The 17,037-nt window shown below is 43.4% G+C and overlaps 1 protein-coding gene across 8 annotated transcripts in view; it reads right to left on the bottom strand.

Annotated features, from left to right (window-relative positions):
• The window catches only part of LOC136835898 (tubulin-specific chaperone E-like), a 54,585-nt gene extending 39,446 nt beyond the window's left edge, over positions 1–15,139 (bottom strand). For 4 of the 8 annotated variants that reach the window (XM_067099751.1, XM_067099755.1, XM_067099756.1 and 1 more), the window contains exons 1-3: positions 14,985–15,139; positions 5,571–5,654; positions 4,295–5,131 (exon numbers count right to left, since the gene is read on the bottom strand). The gene's annotated coding sequence lies outside the window, so the exon portion shown is untranslated. Of the gene's footprint in view, positions 1–4,294; positions 5,132–5,570; positions 5,655–14,958 lie in introns of all 8 variants that reach the window. The other 4 variants (XM_067099753.1, XM_067099757.1, XM_067099754.1 and 1 more) reach the window with 4 other exon arrangements.
• Between the last annotated feature and the right edge of the window lie 1,898 nt (positions 15,140–17,037).

The raw sequence follows: 17,037 nt of genomic DNA, 5'->3' as shown, positions 1-17,037 counted from the left end.
TCCTAGTCTGGGATTATTTTTGCCCTTCAGAAACGAATCTCTTAAGTGTACTGTAGTTCAAAATTGTTGCTGAAACTTTAAATATTCGGATGCATATTTTGGGGGCAATTGCTTGTAGCTAGTAAACTGGGGACTGCTTGTCCATCTGGGAATGTCAGTCAGCTGTAAATAGTTCACCCACAAAACTGAACGACTGAATGGTGGAGTGGAATTGGAATACAGTACAGAACTTAATGGAGGGGTTGCAGCACTAAGAGCCTAAGGAAGAGACACTGCAAAGACCCATATTAAGTAATGCCTACACTGATGGCACTACTCCGACTCCAGGAAATGATTGAATTATGAAATTTAAGCTACAAAGCCAAGCACTGGGGCGCTTTCTGCCATTCAACACTTGAGACAGCAAAAAGAGATAGTTGGAGTGGTTGGACAGCAAGATAGGAGATCCAGACGATAAATGAAATGAAGTACAAAGATCTACAGGTGAAACTGGGAAAAACTACACAATATGAGAGGTTGGACAGCGAGATGGAAGAAAGGAAGCAGGAATGGAGGTCAAGTCAAAGGCTAAAAAGTTTGTGCAAGCTAGGAGGGGAAGGGATGCAGCAGTCACTTTTTACTAACGCCTACAGTGTACCATTTGAGGGCCACTGGCTTGACTAAGTCTCTTACGGGGAACAGACTATTATTATTATCACTGCAGGCAGGACATATACAATTGGTGGGTGTGGTCAGTAGGCAAGAATTTTAATTGGTCGCAGGTTGGTGACGAAATCTGTCCGGGGCGTTGAGATCTCCTAGGTCCAACTGATGTTGTTGGGGGGGTGGGTGTTGGTTCAGGTACCCCCCACTAGTGTGGCAGCCTATTATAGGCTTGAAACTTTAAGGACTTTTGAAGAATGTTCCGTCCTCTGCTTCACGTGTGAACACAGTGTTGATGGTGCTCTACCCTTCCTGGATGTTCGTGTACAGCAGACTCTACGGGTTATACTACCGTGGTTTACAAAAAAAGACACCACAAACCCAGGTTTATGCCTTAATGGGTCCAGTGAGTGCCCGGACAGATATAAAAGGTCTGCGGTAGATGCCTTCGTCCACTGTCCCCTCACACCCTGTTCCATGTGGATTGTAACCACGAGGGAGATCAAAAGATCCACACAAATCCTCATCAATAACAATATTTCAAACCACATGGTCAAACATCAAACCCGAGATTCCATCAATAACTGGCACCAGGATAGCACAGTGGACACCAACAACGATGAAAGTGGATTTATAAAAATATTTTATAAAAAGTTTTTGCACCATACATATTTAGAAGATGAAAAGGCTATCAGGAAAATAATAAAGGAAAATGTCTCCCCCACTGTAGAAGGGAACAAAATTAGCCTCGTAATTTATTATAAAAACATGAAAAACACCCAGCTGCTTCTTAAAAACAACCCAGCGCCCCCCAGAAACATCTTTGAAGAGAAGGAGCATCATCTACAGATTCACAAGCCCGGTGGAAGGATGCCACCTCTCCTATATCGGGATGACCACTACCAGACTCTCCAAGGGTCTCTCCTGCCACCTTCAAGAAGGGGCCATTTTTAATCATTATAGAGAAAACCACAACATAAGACCAGAAAGAGCTGAGCTCATAAAGAAATTATTGACCAAACACCGGACCGACAACATCTATGGTTTCTCGAGGCACTGCATATATTAGAAAAAAAGCAAGTATCAACACAGTGAAGAAAACAGAATTTCTTCCCACCATCGTAAGGAGAAATACAAGAAACCAACCGACACCAAACACTGTCACGAGAGAGAGAGAGAGCCGGAAGCCGATGACATGTCACCTGGATGGCCTCTAATACCTGCCACACTAGTGGGGGTTACCCGAACCAATACCCACCCTGAGCCAACAACACTAGATGGACCTAGGAGATCTCACCGCCTCAGGAACAGATTTCTTCACCAACCTACAACCAATTAAAATTCTTGCCTACTGACCAACCCACCAATTGTATACGCCCTGCCTGCTATAATACCTGTACATCATGTATCTTGTTATTATTATTATTATTATTATTATTCATGAGAAGATGGATCCTGTTCATTTGGGACATGCCTACAAAAGGGGCCACTGACTTGAAATTCAAGATTCTTCCAAAGATTATTACAGTGCTATTTAGAAAGAAACAACACAAGGTAATGGGAAATACACAAAGAAGAGATCATTTATTAAAACAGAAACAATAAATTAAGAAACTAATAAAAAGAAAAAGATGCAAGTAAATTATGAAAATACTAGGAGATTTGCATTAGGGTAATAAGAACAACTGTAAGCTATGGGGACCTCAAAAGGTATTAGCCTTTAGTCCGTCAGACCAAAGATGTCTTAGATATTATGGCCCATGAAATGGGACTGGAATAAATATCAATGTAAAATCCATAGTTTCCCAGCAGTTTTAAAAGTTCCTGGAGACTTCTAGAATTTAAAAACATTACCCAAGTGGGCACACTGTACTAACTTTGGATCTTAGGCCTCAGATACTTCAAGACAACGAAATCACCACAGTACATAATGGAATGGAATAGAATATAAACTTTAGGCCAGAAGCAAACCACTAGGACCTATGATGAGGTCATTCAGTGCAGAAATGGAAACCGAGGAATAAAAAAGTTTGAAAGGTGTAACAGACGGAAAACCTTTTGCAGTTCCACTATGTGACAATTGTCAGGAGAGGGTTGAGGAAAGTACGATGGAAGCGGTACAGTAAAAGGAATGGGAGGGGTTGCAGCTAAGGGCCAAAGGGATGCCCTTAAGTAATGCCCACAATGAACTGAGAGAACTGCATGAGGGGCACTGACAGAACTAACCCCCTATGGGAATCACTACACCACAGAACTTCAACTAATTCATCTGATCACAATGGCATCAGCTTAAAGTAAATGAAACATAAAAGCAAAACTAAACTCTGAGCCCTGTAGGGGAAGAAGTTACGGTGCTCAGAATAATAATTTTAAAATGTAATGCAACTGAATATTGCTTGCTGCTACCATAAGCCAAGACGATATTAACTAAATAAACAAGAGAATACAGTAACAACAAATTGCAAAAATCTTATGGTAAATTAGCCACAGAGGAATCTGCTTACAATAAGCTAATGTCTGTGCATTTTCTAACCATACAACAGAAATTTGTAAAGCTGAAATCGTCTGGGCAGAGGGGAACTTAGTCCATAGAGCAATATAAATTAAATTACAATAATGGCATCAGACCAGACTGTATCTCGTCAAGAGGACGGTTCTTTTAAGTGAAGGGGCACTGCACCATCACATTTGTAGTCTTGCCTCAACTTAATGGACTTCTATACTTATCAGCTATATTATTACGATTATTTTTTGCTATGTTGCCTCTTTTTAGATGTGACACATTTTTAAATAAATCTCCTAAATGGAATGTTAAGCATAAAGTACGGGCAGTTTAGGTTAGGAACTATGTGAAGTTGCTGGTAGCTGCACATTATTTAGAAAATATTCAAGTGCAGGCTATAACACAAGGTCTTTGTTACCTGACAGACTTTGTGAGTTATCAGAAATCTCGAAACATTTAAGTGCAGTCTATAACGGACTTCACTACTTATAAGAAAGCCAGGCCTGCAAAGCGTCTGTTAAGTTAAGGTGGTACTTCTTATATTATGTGAAAACTGGAGCAAGTTTGAGTTCAAGATGTTGGACAGATAAGTACAAAGAGACTGAAGGGAACAGATGAATGAAAAAGGGTGCTGAAAAGAACTTTCATGTCTAATAAACAAATAATATCAGTACAGGCAGTCCCCGGGTTACAACGGGTCCGGCTTACAACATTCTGAGGTTACGACGCTTTTCAAATATATTCATCAGAAACTATTTCCCTGTTTACGATGCATGTTCCGGGGTTACAACGCTTACGACGCCGATCCGACAGAAGAAATATGACTACAAAACAGCAGAATAATCAAAATTTGGAGATTTTTTGATGAAAAACTCAATAAAAATGCAGTTTTCAATGTTTTCAATACACCCAAAGCATTAAAAGTAAGGTTTTCTTAGGATTTTTGACGATTTTCAACGATTTTTCGGCTTACGATGCGGCGTAGGAACAGAACCTGTCATAAACCGAGGACTGCCTGTAATGAATAAATAAAATTGCCTATAAAGTAAACAACACACATACTCCAGAAGCTAAACCAAGTCTTTTTTGTCAATGACCAACTCGAGAGACAAAAACAAGTAATCCCAGAAGGGGCCATCGTCTACAAACCTCTGAAGGACAGACGGTCTTTTTGGCTCCTCTCACTCGCACCAGCTCAAGAATCTTGCTCCGAATCAGCAGGTTGAACTTCTGGGACAAACGCTCTTGCCTCTCCTTCACAGGCTCCTTCGACCGCTTGACAGCATACTCCTGCAGCCTCTTCTTGATGACGCTGGGCAGCTGGGACCTCAGATCCTCTGGGGAATAGGGCGTAGCTGGCTTGGATGAAAATGCAGCGCTCTCTTTGTTCGGTTCTTGGAGAACTTCCGGAGTGAACCCCCCAGATTCCCCGTCTGTCAAGTTGATGTTATCGACCGCTGGTGCGTTCCTTTTCAGGCTGCAAGTGCTGGGGTATGGCTCGGCCTGACTCAGTTCAGTCGTGCCAGAGTAAGGCTGGTGATTAGGCTGGTGGTTACCGTCGGGCGCCACCAGGGAATAATTAGCGACTACAGACGACCCAAAGGACGCATTGGAGATGCAGGAGGGGGAGTTCCAGTTCCCAGACGAATTGCAGGTGTTTGGAATGTGCGACACGGGAACTGCCGCAGCAGCGACAGGGCTCAGATTATCTGAGCAGTTGCTGCAACTGCTTGCAATGTGTGGCGGCACGGGCACGGAGGTGACATAAGGCTGGGGCGAGGCAAAGACGATGTTGCAGGGCGCAGCAGAGTGAATGTTTGGTTGGGTGTATGTGATCGTGCCCCCCACCAGGCACTGGTCGCCACCGATCGGCACCTGCTGAGGCTGGACAGAGATGGCAACGGCTGTCGGGGATCCCACTAGCGATCCGGTGCCGGCCGACGGCAGGAGAGGGACCGAAGTGAAGTGTTGGGGCTGAACGAAGATCTGGAAAGTGAGTATGTAAAACAAGTTACGAAACGGTACGGTGCCCTTCAAAGTTTTGTGGCATAGTCTGGAATGGAATGGACCTATGATGGAGGTACAGAGGAATAAAAAAGGTTGAAAGGAGTAACAGGAGGAAGACTTCTGCAGTTGCACTATGAAACAATTATCAGGAAAAGGTCGAGGAAAAAAGGATGGAAGAGCGAGAATATGAACAGAGGAGGAGGCACAGTCAAAGGAATGAATGGTGCGGCAAACGGAAAAGAAAGCTACGGCAAAAGGAACGCAAGGAGATGAAGCTCGGGGCCATGGAAGGGATGCTGCAAAGAACATAGAGAGTAATGCCTACAGTATCTTCAGTATCCCCATGCGATTGAAAGATCTGGCAGAATCAGTATGGCAGCACCAATATACTTGCAACTCGACATAGGAATGCTTTTACCTGGCTGGGAATGACAGGTGCAGTCGCTGTAAGTCTTTTCACTGACTCCACAGATTCATCCCCTTTCCCCTTCTTCATTTAGAACTGGAACAAGAGAATTGCTCGATAATTATATTATTATTAGCATTATTATCATTATTAATATTATTCAGAAAATAAAGAAGAACTCTACAGTATTCATACTGAACAAGAAGAAGTAAGAGGAGGCAAAAGGAAATTCAGAGAGAAAGATGAGGTCTCACTTATTAAAAAAGAAAAAGAAAAAATTAACAAATAGCTACTGATATCACAGTATAATACTACTATTTTATTTCTGCATACCAAGACTTTAAAACGCTGTCTACGCTTTTCCATATGTTGTAGCATTAAAACTTTGCTCAAACTTACCACGCTTAACACCTACTAAAAACTTGCCCACAGTTTTATGCTTGTAAGTGTTTTAATAAAAGTGTGACATTACAGCACTTTGACAGAGCATAAATGCACTTGCTAACTGGTGCAGAAGTAAAGTTTAAAGGAACACTCCTATGGTAGGATACACATACGTGTCACATAATAATACTGTACAAGAATTCTTTAATAACTCAACATTTAAAAGTAGTTTGTATTTTTCACAGGAATTGGAATATAAAATTCAGGCCAAAGGCCAAGCGCTGGGACTAATGAGGTCATTCAGCGCTGAAATAATGTTGAAATAATTGTCAGGAGAGGGTTGAGGAAAGTAAGATGGAAGAGAGAGAACATGAACGGAGGTACAGTTAAAGGAATGAAAAGGGTTGCAGCTAGGGGCCAACGAGATGCTACAAAGAACCTTATTTAAGTAATGCCTACAGTGCACCATATGAGGTGTACTGACGGCGCTACCCACCCCTATGGGGATGTTTCATAGGTATAAAAACCAACGCCTTTGATTTAAGAGATCCTCAGCATAAGATGGAATGGCCGTTTAGCTCGATCAGAAGGAAGTTAACCGGTGAGGTCTTCAGGACTTTTCCTCATCTTCTTAAGAGAGGAAAATGAAGAAGGCGAAGAGGAGGGGGAGGAAGAGTTTGATTAGGTGGAGAAGAAGGGGGATTAGGAGGAATATAGAAAGTGCTTGTGCTTACTTTCCTTGCCTGACTCTGGATGCTTCAACACTTGATGGTAGCAGTCGACATGCAAAGAGCAGGGACACTGACCCCCTAACCTACGGCACATAACCCCCTTCTAATTATGTGTGTACATGAGGGAGGAGTAGGGAGGTATTCATTAGCAGGAGGAAGGGGTAGGCTAACTCTCCACACCTACCTTCTCTACCAAAGCCTTCATCCCACGACAGAAGCAAATCTAAACCTAGAGTGAAGCGGTATATAGTAGGGACCCGCCCTTTACATCTACATTAATGACACTTTCTCCAGGTTGAAATAAACAAAACACTCAAAATGAAACCCCGAGTTCCAATTTAGCAGCCAGCAGGAGCACAGCTCGATATCGTCACTTGATGACGGCCGAAGGAAAAGTGCTTGGTGACAGGAGGCAAATGAAAGGAAAGGAATGGGATGTAGAATTCAGGCGAAAGGCCAAGCAAGTGCTGGGATCTCTGATGAGGTCATTCAGCACTGAAAGGGAAACTGACAGGAACAGAAAGGATTGAAAGGCGTAACAGGAGGAGATATCCTTTTGCACTTTAAGCACTATGAAACAAAATTTGTCAAGAGAGGGTTCAGGAACATAAGATGGAAGCATAGCAGCTATTGGACAAAGGGACGTTGCAAAGAACCTAAGTAATGCCTATAGTGAAAGATGTGAGGTGCGCTGATGACACCACCCCCCTACAAGGGACAGAGGTGAGCGAGGGGTCCTTGACCACCAGTTAAGTGTACGTTATTACCGAGTTTAAACAGCTGATTCCTGCTAGCACTAAAGAATACTCCGACATAAAGGCAATGGTTTGAATTCCTGTGAGAACAAATTATCATCATATTCTGTCATACATAATTTTAACCTACCTGATGTCAAGCTGTGATGAAAATGTTTCGTTAATTTATTTAGCATTTCCATAAACCTTTGGGATAAATCTGGAGTTTTAACCTGCCGAGTTTAGTTTTCCTGTGGACTGCTGGATATTACCTAATCTAAAATATATTAGGGATGAGTTTCCAACTACCACTGATATCGAGGTAATAAGGATACCATTCACTACCTGGCTACACTTTACTATTTTTGTATATAAATTTACCCTTCATATAACTTCTGAAGAAATCTCAACAGTGTTTGGTCATTGTAATAGTTCATGCATTTGGAGAACTTAATTTATCAATCCATTCCTCACAAGGTATTTCTTTATAACCTCGTGTTTTTGTAAGGCAATAAAACACATATGTGTGTCTGTTAAATTGAGAAAAATGTACTTCTATATCAATACAGTAAATCCCCGTATTCACATGGGATGCATTCCAGACTCCACCCCCTGACAAATACTTGCTACCCTGTCCCCCCCCCCTCTAAAAATGCTTATAACTACCTATCTTGAAAGTTCAAATACCAAATGTATACTTAAAGTATCATCCTACATCAAATATACCTTAAATTATTGTCCTATTACTGTATTAAACTTTGAAATTATATTATTGTCATTTCAAAGTCATCTTAAACATTAGTACCCTTAAAAATATATACATACATACTTTTAATCCTTCCAGCCAAAGCAGAGAGAAATCACAATTTTTGAAAGTGAATTGTATTTTTCCTAACCATACAAACCTATGATCCTTTACATTAGGAATTACTTTCAGCACAGGCTGGAAATGGCTGTTAAACTCTTGAGCAAGGTGGTTAGGCAGTAACTATGCCAGGTACGTGGGAATACCTGCCTGCCCAGATGTAAACATTCCAGTTTGCCTTTCGGTCCAGGTTCAGATTGAGAGGTGGCATGAGGTGGGCATAATATGTAATGTAAAGGACCTCAGGTTTGTATAGTTAGGAAAAATACAATTTACGTTCAAAAACTGTGATTTGTTCCTGACACGATATACAAACCCATAGGTCCTTTACATTAGGAAGACTCACTGGTTGGAGGGAGGAATCTGAGTCAGTCTCCTGAACTGACTGGAGTTCTGCACACCTGGGTTACTCCTCCTGGTCGAAAGAGCGAGGAAGAGTACCGTGCCTCTGACATATTGATCGGAGTGTAGGAACTGCAAGATCAAATGTCAGATACTGGACCTTTTCGCGTGAGTGAGGAAACGTAACTCCTACGAAATAGGCTGGAAGGATCTAGAGTCGGAGGCAGTAAGGAAAAGCCGAGATAGGGTTCCCTTATTGCCAGTCTCTCCTTCCTCCCCTTGCTATAAGAAAAATAGAACGGGTGCTCGATGTGTAGTCTTACCACATCAGCGCCAGATCCAGCAAGTATTGGTTCCAGTCCTATTCTCATCCTGAAGGAGAGAGAAGTAGGAGGATGGGGAAGGAGGAGGAAGAGAGGCCACTCTCGGTATCCTTCTCACTTCCAGAACCAACACCTTAGGCGAGATGCAACTCGTCCTCTTGAAGGAGCCGGGTAGGAAAACACAACTTGTTGAGCAGCCACCACAGGGCCAAGGAAAAAAGGTTCCAAGGGCCTGTGGGCAAGACCACAGGAAGACAAGAGTGTGGTCTATGAGACCACGTCTTGCTTCCAGACTGACAGAAACTTCCGGAATGTGAGGGATGGACCAAGCCATTGACTTCATAAGCTCTCGGCAGCGGTGGAACGGTACTTTACCGGTATCGTCGTTGCCAGCTGCCAAGTACATTCTTTGATTGCTTCACGAAGCCAGTAGGAAGATGTGTCCTTAGACACTTCTTCCTTGGGAGGAGAGTACCAGCAAAAATGTCGACCACATCCAGGTTAGGAATGTCGAGCCTTTTCGGAAAGTACCACAGCTCCCTAATAGGACAAAGTAACAAATGATCTGGATCATCGACACAAAGTCCAAGGAGGAGGGGAACAAGAAGGACATGAACCCTACAATAGATGCCAAAGGATTCACAGTCCACCTACGACATCCGAGAAGGAGTCGAGGAATTGATCCCCATCCCTGTTCTTCCATCTTCTACACCAAGGCCAGAGCAAGATGAGAGATGTCCTAAGAGGGCATATCTCTATTGATGACTCTCATAAGGGCGCGCGCAGAGCACGGGACAGGAACTCTAAACGAGAGTCACATGCCACCCAGGGAACAGTTCCCTGGGACAGCACGACCGAAGAAGCTTCTCGTCTGTAGCTAAGTCTTGACTGAGGAGAAGAAGGCTACTTCAGATAGAAGACTAGGTCACAAGGGTCTACGTTCTTCACGAATGAAAGGGAGAGAAGCAACCCTTGGCGGAGAAGTCGAGGAAGTCCAGGCTTGAAGAGCGACTCTGACCCGAGAAGAAGTTCCGTCAACGACACCCACCAGCAAAGACGGATCCAGTCCCTGGGACAGTGTTGCAGAGGACTTCAAGAAGTATCCAGCTATATCTGTTGCCGCTCGGCGAGAAAGCCTGTGCTTGCAAGGAAAGCTGGAAGGTCTCCCAGTCCTGAACACACAGGGATGTACTGCCTCAAGAACCACTTCTTGTGTAGCTGCTACAGGAGGTTGGGTCAAGCAGAACTCTTCTTGATGCCTTGGCTATCAGGTCAGGTGAATAGCGAAGTCTTCCAGCATTTGTCTGTAACTTGGGGTGAGCAATGTTTGTGAACCCCTAGCGAAACAGACAAATACAGAGGGTAAAACATAGATATCGATTTTTTCCCAAAACAGCATGCCTCGCCGTAGCGGCCCCTGGGTCTAGTATGAAGGAGCAAGAAAAACTACCAACTTGTAGTGCAGGGAGGCAACAGAAAGATGGTAGGGGTTTCTCAGTTGAGCAGTCTCTTCATGAATCTTCATGAAGAAAGAGTGAGCAGCACGTTCCGTCCCAATCACTCCAACCCGAGGCCAAGCTCACCTACCAATACAACCCAACCGGGAATGCATCTGGCTAATTGAGTCGTTGAGCATGCTATACAACACTTGAGTACCTGCATGCTCGAACCCTAGGTTCAAGACACGAGGATGAAACCTGGCCAAACAACCAAAGCAGCTGGCGGGCAGTATTGAGACACCCGGTGTCTCGGCACCCAGACATCTGGGTGTCTTGGCACTTTCTTTCGTCCTGTGTCTCTCATCAGCTCGTGATTCACAGAATCTGAGTGACTCACGAGACTCTCAAAATCAGGAGCAGCTGCTTTTCGGTTTCTAAGAAATCGGGCATGGAACTAGTCTTGGACGCAGACTTCCAAGACTGGCAATGAGGGAGTGGCCTCGAGAGGCCGCGCTCTCGTGGCCACCGAAACACCAGACCCCACAGGAGAATGCAAATTGGTTCCTGCCCAAGGGCGGGAAGAGCCAACGACAGAACTTGTCTCCCAGAAGAGAGTCTGTCCCTTAGAAGTCCTGCAGGACTCCTGAAAGGAATCTCTTCCTGCTTCTTCTGGTGTTCGAACCAATCGGATCGAGACACCAGACTGGGAACCTGACCGAGCACTGGCAAGCACTCGGGGAGCACTGGCAAGCACTCAGGGAGCACTTGTGGTGCTGGCAGGAAGAAGACTGCTCCCAAACTGGGCTGGGGAGAGTACTCTACAGACCAGATCAGGATACTCAATATTCCATAAAATCTTGAGCACTCGGAGCGACTCGCTAATGAGAGCCCGAAGTAGCCCCCATCTTAGAGGAGGAACCTCTAGGACTGGGAACGGGATCGCAAACCGAGGTTTGCTTGCCCACAGCTCCTGAAACACAAAAACGCAGGGCTATGCGAATCAGTTTCCTAACCCGAAGGTCAGGAAGAGCCAACGAGAAACCCACTGCCTCCTCAGAAGGAGGCAGTCCCTAGATGTCCAAGGGCATCAAGGGTAAAAAAGCAGCCTTCCTCTCCTTCGGCCGACGGAGGTCTGTCCAGATTCCAGGACCCACTTGGACCTCGGGAGAGGAAAGGAAGAGGCAGCAGAAGACGAAATTGAAGATAAGGTGAAGAAGGCGGCAGCTACTTCCACAGAGCGGCTTCCTTCACCTTCAATCCGACATCTTCTACAGGCTGGTGGCCACGAAACATTGTAACCTCCAGGACTGCTAGGCAGGAACACAATGGAAGCGGCCCCGTCGGAAGGCAGGAGCTGCAGCAACACACAGGATGTCGCATGTATGTCACCAGCAGCAACAGGAACGATCAGTGGCTGCGGCAGGAGACAAGGAAGAGCCGCCCAGAGACCGTTGTCGAGTTAACAGGAGCATAACACAGGAAACAGCAGGAGTAGATGGACCACAGATACGCCAGAGGCAGTGTCACAGCATACATGAAGGCCAGCAATCACAGCGATCGATCCACGTCGGCGGGAACAGAGTCAGAACGATCCTGATGTGGAACTAAGTCAACTAAACAGGTACTGTGGTCGATCCGGAAGCAAAACTGAATGAACGTCGGGACTCCTTCATGCAAGATATCCCCTGAGATATCCAGCCAACTACTGCTGTGTCTGCAATGCTGACTGTCAACCTGAAAGAAAAAGCAAAGATGATTAGAGAGGGAGACTCCTCTTGCTGCGAGGGGAACTGCCCTACGCAGCAAGAGGAAGTACCCTAAAAGACGTCGGCCCCTCCCTTGCGGTTTTCGCCCGACAAGCGAATGAAGAGGGTGAAGGAGAGAGATCTCTACCGAAGGAGAGATAAGGAAGAACCTACGGGGAGATGGAAGGACGGAGGGGAGGCCACCAAGGGCACAGTGGAAGCGGAACTTACAGACGACGCCCGTAACCTCCCACCCGCCCCGCAACTCTCTAAGCGCAGGCAGCGAAAACAAGACTCAGCACAAGTAGGAAGGAAGAAGTCATGCCCTTGTACACAGAGGGCGAGAGCCCAATAAGGGAAGCGAACTCTTGCGTCCCGATCAATGTAGGGGAGCGAAGATATTACATCCCAATCTGATACCTGCGAACGTACAGGGAAACGCCTTCACTATCTAAATAAAGAGCTACTGGAAGAGAAGCATTTCCGCTCGGTTACGCTTCTCTACATACGCCCTTGGCCGCCAAACCCAAGACACAGAGCAGGGAACAACGGCTTATGCAAGGTTATCATAAATTGTGGGTTTGTATTAATAAATATCAAACACACGTAATATATACACAAAAATACATCAAGAACCCACCGAGATAATAAGAGCTTAACGACAGTCAGGCAGAGAGATCCGAAACCATGACTGCAACGCATGACGGCCGAAAGCAAACTGGATTATTTACATCCAGACAGGCAGGTATTCCCACCTACCTGGAGGTAGTTACTGCCTAACCACCTTGCTCAAGAGTTTAACAGCCATTTCCAGCCTACGCTGAAAATAATTCCTAATGTAAATGACCGACGGTTTGTATATCGTGTCAGAACAAACATGCCTTTCATGTTTTACAAATTTCACTGGTTCCTATATCTGTCATATTACAACTGCCATAAACTATACTGGTGTTGCTACGATCCGTTCTCAACAAGTTGCATTATTTATGCAATCCTTGCAAAAGCTTCGAAGTACTGTATCCTATTTTTTACCATATAAATAGGCTATTATTCAATTTCCACACGATTTTTACTAACCTGCCAAACTGTAACACAAATGTTTTGTTACTAGCCTACTATAGCTTCCCAATTTCTAATACTGGGGACTTCCCAGTAGGAAACCATACCTTCAGGGCCATGTTAGGTTGGCAGGGCAGACTTGCCACCCTAGGTCTGTGTCAAACAAGAGCACAAAAACCTCATTTGTTAAAAAAAATTTTAAAATCACATTTACTAACAGAGAACAGTTTTGTGGAAAGCTGCAACGGAAATGAACCTCACTCAAAAATCATTTTCGTTTATTCTTTAGGTTGTTTCGATCCTAAATATTTAGGTTCAGTAAGGGTTAGGTTACTGCTGTACGAGCCTTCATCGATATTTATGTAATCTTCTTTTTCAGCTGCTCAAAAAATCCAGGTAAGTCGACGACGTAGTCGTGCGTACATCCTGCTTTGGTCCGAATGTTACATTTGGAAGGACGGGGGATTGGGGGTAGGGGGTTTCCGCCTGCAAGTCTGGGCATGGTGTCCTGGGGTATGTTGGGGCAGGAATCAGGATACATCCCTTTAGGAGTATCTTTGATTTCCTTTCAAGCGAGGCGCGACCCATAGGAAGGGGGCTGAAAGCACACAAATATCCAAAATCAAGTCTGGCACCGTCATGCAATCATCTTCCTCATGCATGGTGGGGGGGGGAGGGGTCGATTAGCGAGATCACAAGCAAAAATCATAACAACGCTATTAACAAGCGCCATTATTACAGTCAGTGCTCAGGGCCATAGCCTACCCTATACCCTCGAACCTAACCTAGCCTAACGGGCCTGATTAGGCTTGAAATTGCTTAAATGAAGAAAAAGAGAAGAAAATACGATTTAAATAAGTGAAGTAACGATTTAAATCAATTAAATGTGCCTTAAATACGACTGACCATCGTAACCTTTGCCTTCAAGGGACGGGAAACACCTAACTCAATTTAATCATATTTAACTTAAAAACTCAAATTTAGCACAATTTCTATATCGCGAATTTAACTTCAAAAGCATTGATTTAACCTTCAATGTCATCTAAATAATAACGGTTGAAATTAACAGTTAAATAAGGAATATGTTACGTCAGCAATCGAAGGCTTTCCAGTCACGTGACCGAGAATGCCCAACTTAATTTGACCACATTTAACGAGAAACCTCAAATTTAACGACATTTTTAAATGGCAAAATTAACACCAATCATTGATTTAACCTTCGGCGTTATTTAAATAACGAAAACAACGTAATTAACGGTTTAAATAACGGTTAATCCACATCGGCAATCGTCTCCTTGGGAGTCAAGAGACAGACATTGCCTCGCTTAATTCAACCATATTTAGCTCAAAAACTCAAATTTAACCCGATTTTTAACTCGCCAATTCAACCTCGATCATTGATTTAACCTTCAGCGTTATCTAAATAACGGAAATAACGAAAACAACGCAATTAACGGTTTAAATAACGGTTAATCCACATCGGCAATCGTCTCCTTGGGAGTCGAGAGACCGACGATGCCTCGCTTAATTCAACCATATTTAGCTCAAAAACTCAAATTTAACCCCATTTTTAACTCGCCAATTCAACCTCGATCATTGATTTAACCTTCAGCGTTATCTAAATAACGGAAATAACGAAAACAACGCAATTAACGGTTTAAATAACGGTTAATCCACATCGGCAATCGTCTCCTTGGGAGTCGAGAGACCGACGATGCCTCGCTTAATTCAACCATATTTAGCTCAAAAACTCAAATTTAACCCCATTTTTAACTCGCCAATTCAACCTCGATCACTGATTCACCTCGGTCGACCTTCAGCTCGATCATTCAGTCAATCCTTCGGGTCGAAAGTGATTGATTTTTGTGACCAGATCCGGCTGCGGAGATGAAGTGGTTGTTTACATAGGAGTAGTAGTAGTAGTAATAGGTGAGGCTTGTCTTTGAAACGGCTCCTCCTCCTCCTCCTCCTCCTCCCCTTGTTCGTCCTATTCCTCCTTTGTTTTTAAGTTTTTTTTTGTCTGTGCGAAGCCATAATTCTTTCCCGTTTTCAGAGCTGCAGATAAAAGTGTGTTGGTTAACAATTCCTCTTTATTTTCCTGATAAGGCTGCTGCACAAAACTGTATCTATTTCTCATCTAATCTAATCTAATCTTGTTCAAAGCTTCCATTTTTATTCCTCACATCACAAATTTTGTATCTTTCCTTTATAGCCTGTTCCTATCGTTTGATTACAGTGTGCCTAGTCTAGCCATACTGATCAAGATTTTTTTTAATGTTATCATACCGGATTTCTTCTCTAGATTTTCTGCAGGTTCTTAACATTGTCTTGTCACTTATGCCTTTCTTGTCTTAGAATTTCATGACTTCCATGGCAAACGGGAAGGATGGCATTGTAATAGTTTCCAATACAGTTTTCCTGTCTTCACCCTACTACAGCTTTCACTGATGACTGCATCATTACGCCCAGTTAGCATCTTATCTGCTTAACTATTTTTATTCCTTATGTGCTGGATACCCTCCACATCATCAATACTATACCAGTCGTTGAATATTAATATATTGCTTTTGTATGTTTATATTCGGCCACATTCACGTGCTGTTTCCTCAAGGGCTTGTTTTGCTCGTTATTTCTTCAAGGGTGTGTCCTGGGATTAATCCATCGTCTGCAAATAATAGTCCTTATAACTTCGTTTCTGAAACCTTTCGTTGTACTTTCTCATTTTTCGATTATCAAGTAAATTGTTAGCGGAAAGAATATGGTTGACCCATTGCATCCCTGATGCCTCATTCCATTTGTTAGATTTAGCTCTTTTTGTTCTACATGTACCCCTAGTTGTAGATAGGGGTAGTGGCTTAAGAACTTGAGCAAACATTAGCTCCTAGGTTGTTGACTTAATTGTCTTTTTTGCAACACCGATACTTATATGCTCTGCATTGGCTTTATTTAGTGCAGACAGTTCAAATTTGTAAGTTTCACAATTTTTGTTATTGGATTTATGTTCCAGTTGACAATTAACACATTTTGCTTTTCTATTACATTCCTCAGAGCAGTTTATACAAATTTTAGCATTTTTGCAGTTTTTTGATGGGTGGCCAAACTTGAAGCAATGATAGTACTGCACTGATCTTTGCTGGAAAGGACGTATTCGTACCCTTTCATTTTCAAATATGACATGAGAAGGTACCTTAGAGTCTACAAAGGTTAAAATGATCATGTTGGCAACAGGTGCCTTTTTTTCACTCTCCAAACTGAAGTGGGACTCATTTCTAGAATTTCTTCTTCTGTCATGTCATAAAGGTCTTTATCAAATAGTACTCCTCTCCCATAACTAAAGCTTAAGCGGAGCTTGATCTTCGTAATCATTTCATCATTTTTCATGTCCAACAAGGTCAGCATATATGCTTGGGCTGTGGATATAGCATAAGAACGGTGTTCTTCCCAAAACTAGAAATGTCACAGCTCTTTATTCTTCCCACCTTTTTCTGAGCAAACCTGCAAAATTTATAGTAGTTATAATTTTCCTCCTTGGCTGAAGCTACCGCCCACGTAGGAGGTTTAGGAGTCCTTATTTTTGCATTCTAGTTTCTCTCGTTTATCCTGAGCCCATTTAGATGGCACATAAACGTCCATGTCTTTGGGAACTTTGTTTGTTAAGGCTCCCCGTACTGTAGCTTGACCTGTTTGTATGGCACTTACCATACTACTAGCCTTTAGTGCCTCATCATGGCTACTAAAGGTAACCCACGCTTCCCACTTAGATTCAATATCAATAAAGTCCATCCTGATTTCTACAACAGTTCCAAATGATTTCAGAGCTGTCGAGATCATCTCATAATCACAACAGACTGGTAAGT

This window comes from Macrobrachium rosenbergii, chromosome 55, assembly GCF_040412425.1.
Source record: "Macrobrachium rosenbergii isolate ZJJX-2024 chromosome 55, ASM4041242v1, whole genome shotgun sequence".
Classification (NCBI taxonomy): Eukaryota; Metazoa; Arthropoda; class Malacostraca; order Decapoda; family Palaemonidae; genus Macrobrachium; species Macrobrachium rosenbergii.
This window is presented reverse-complemented; position numbering and strand designations above follow the sequence as displayed.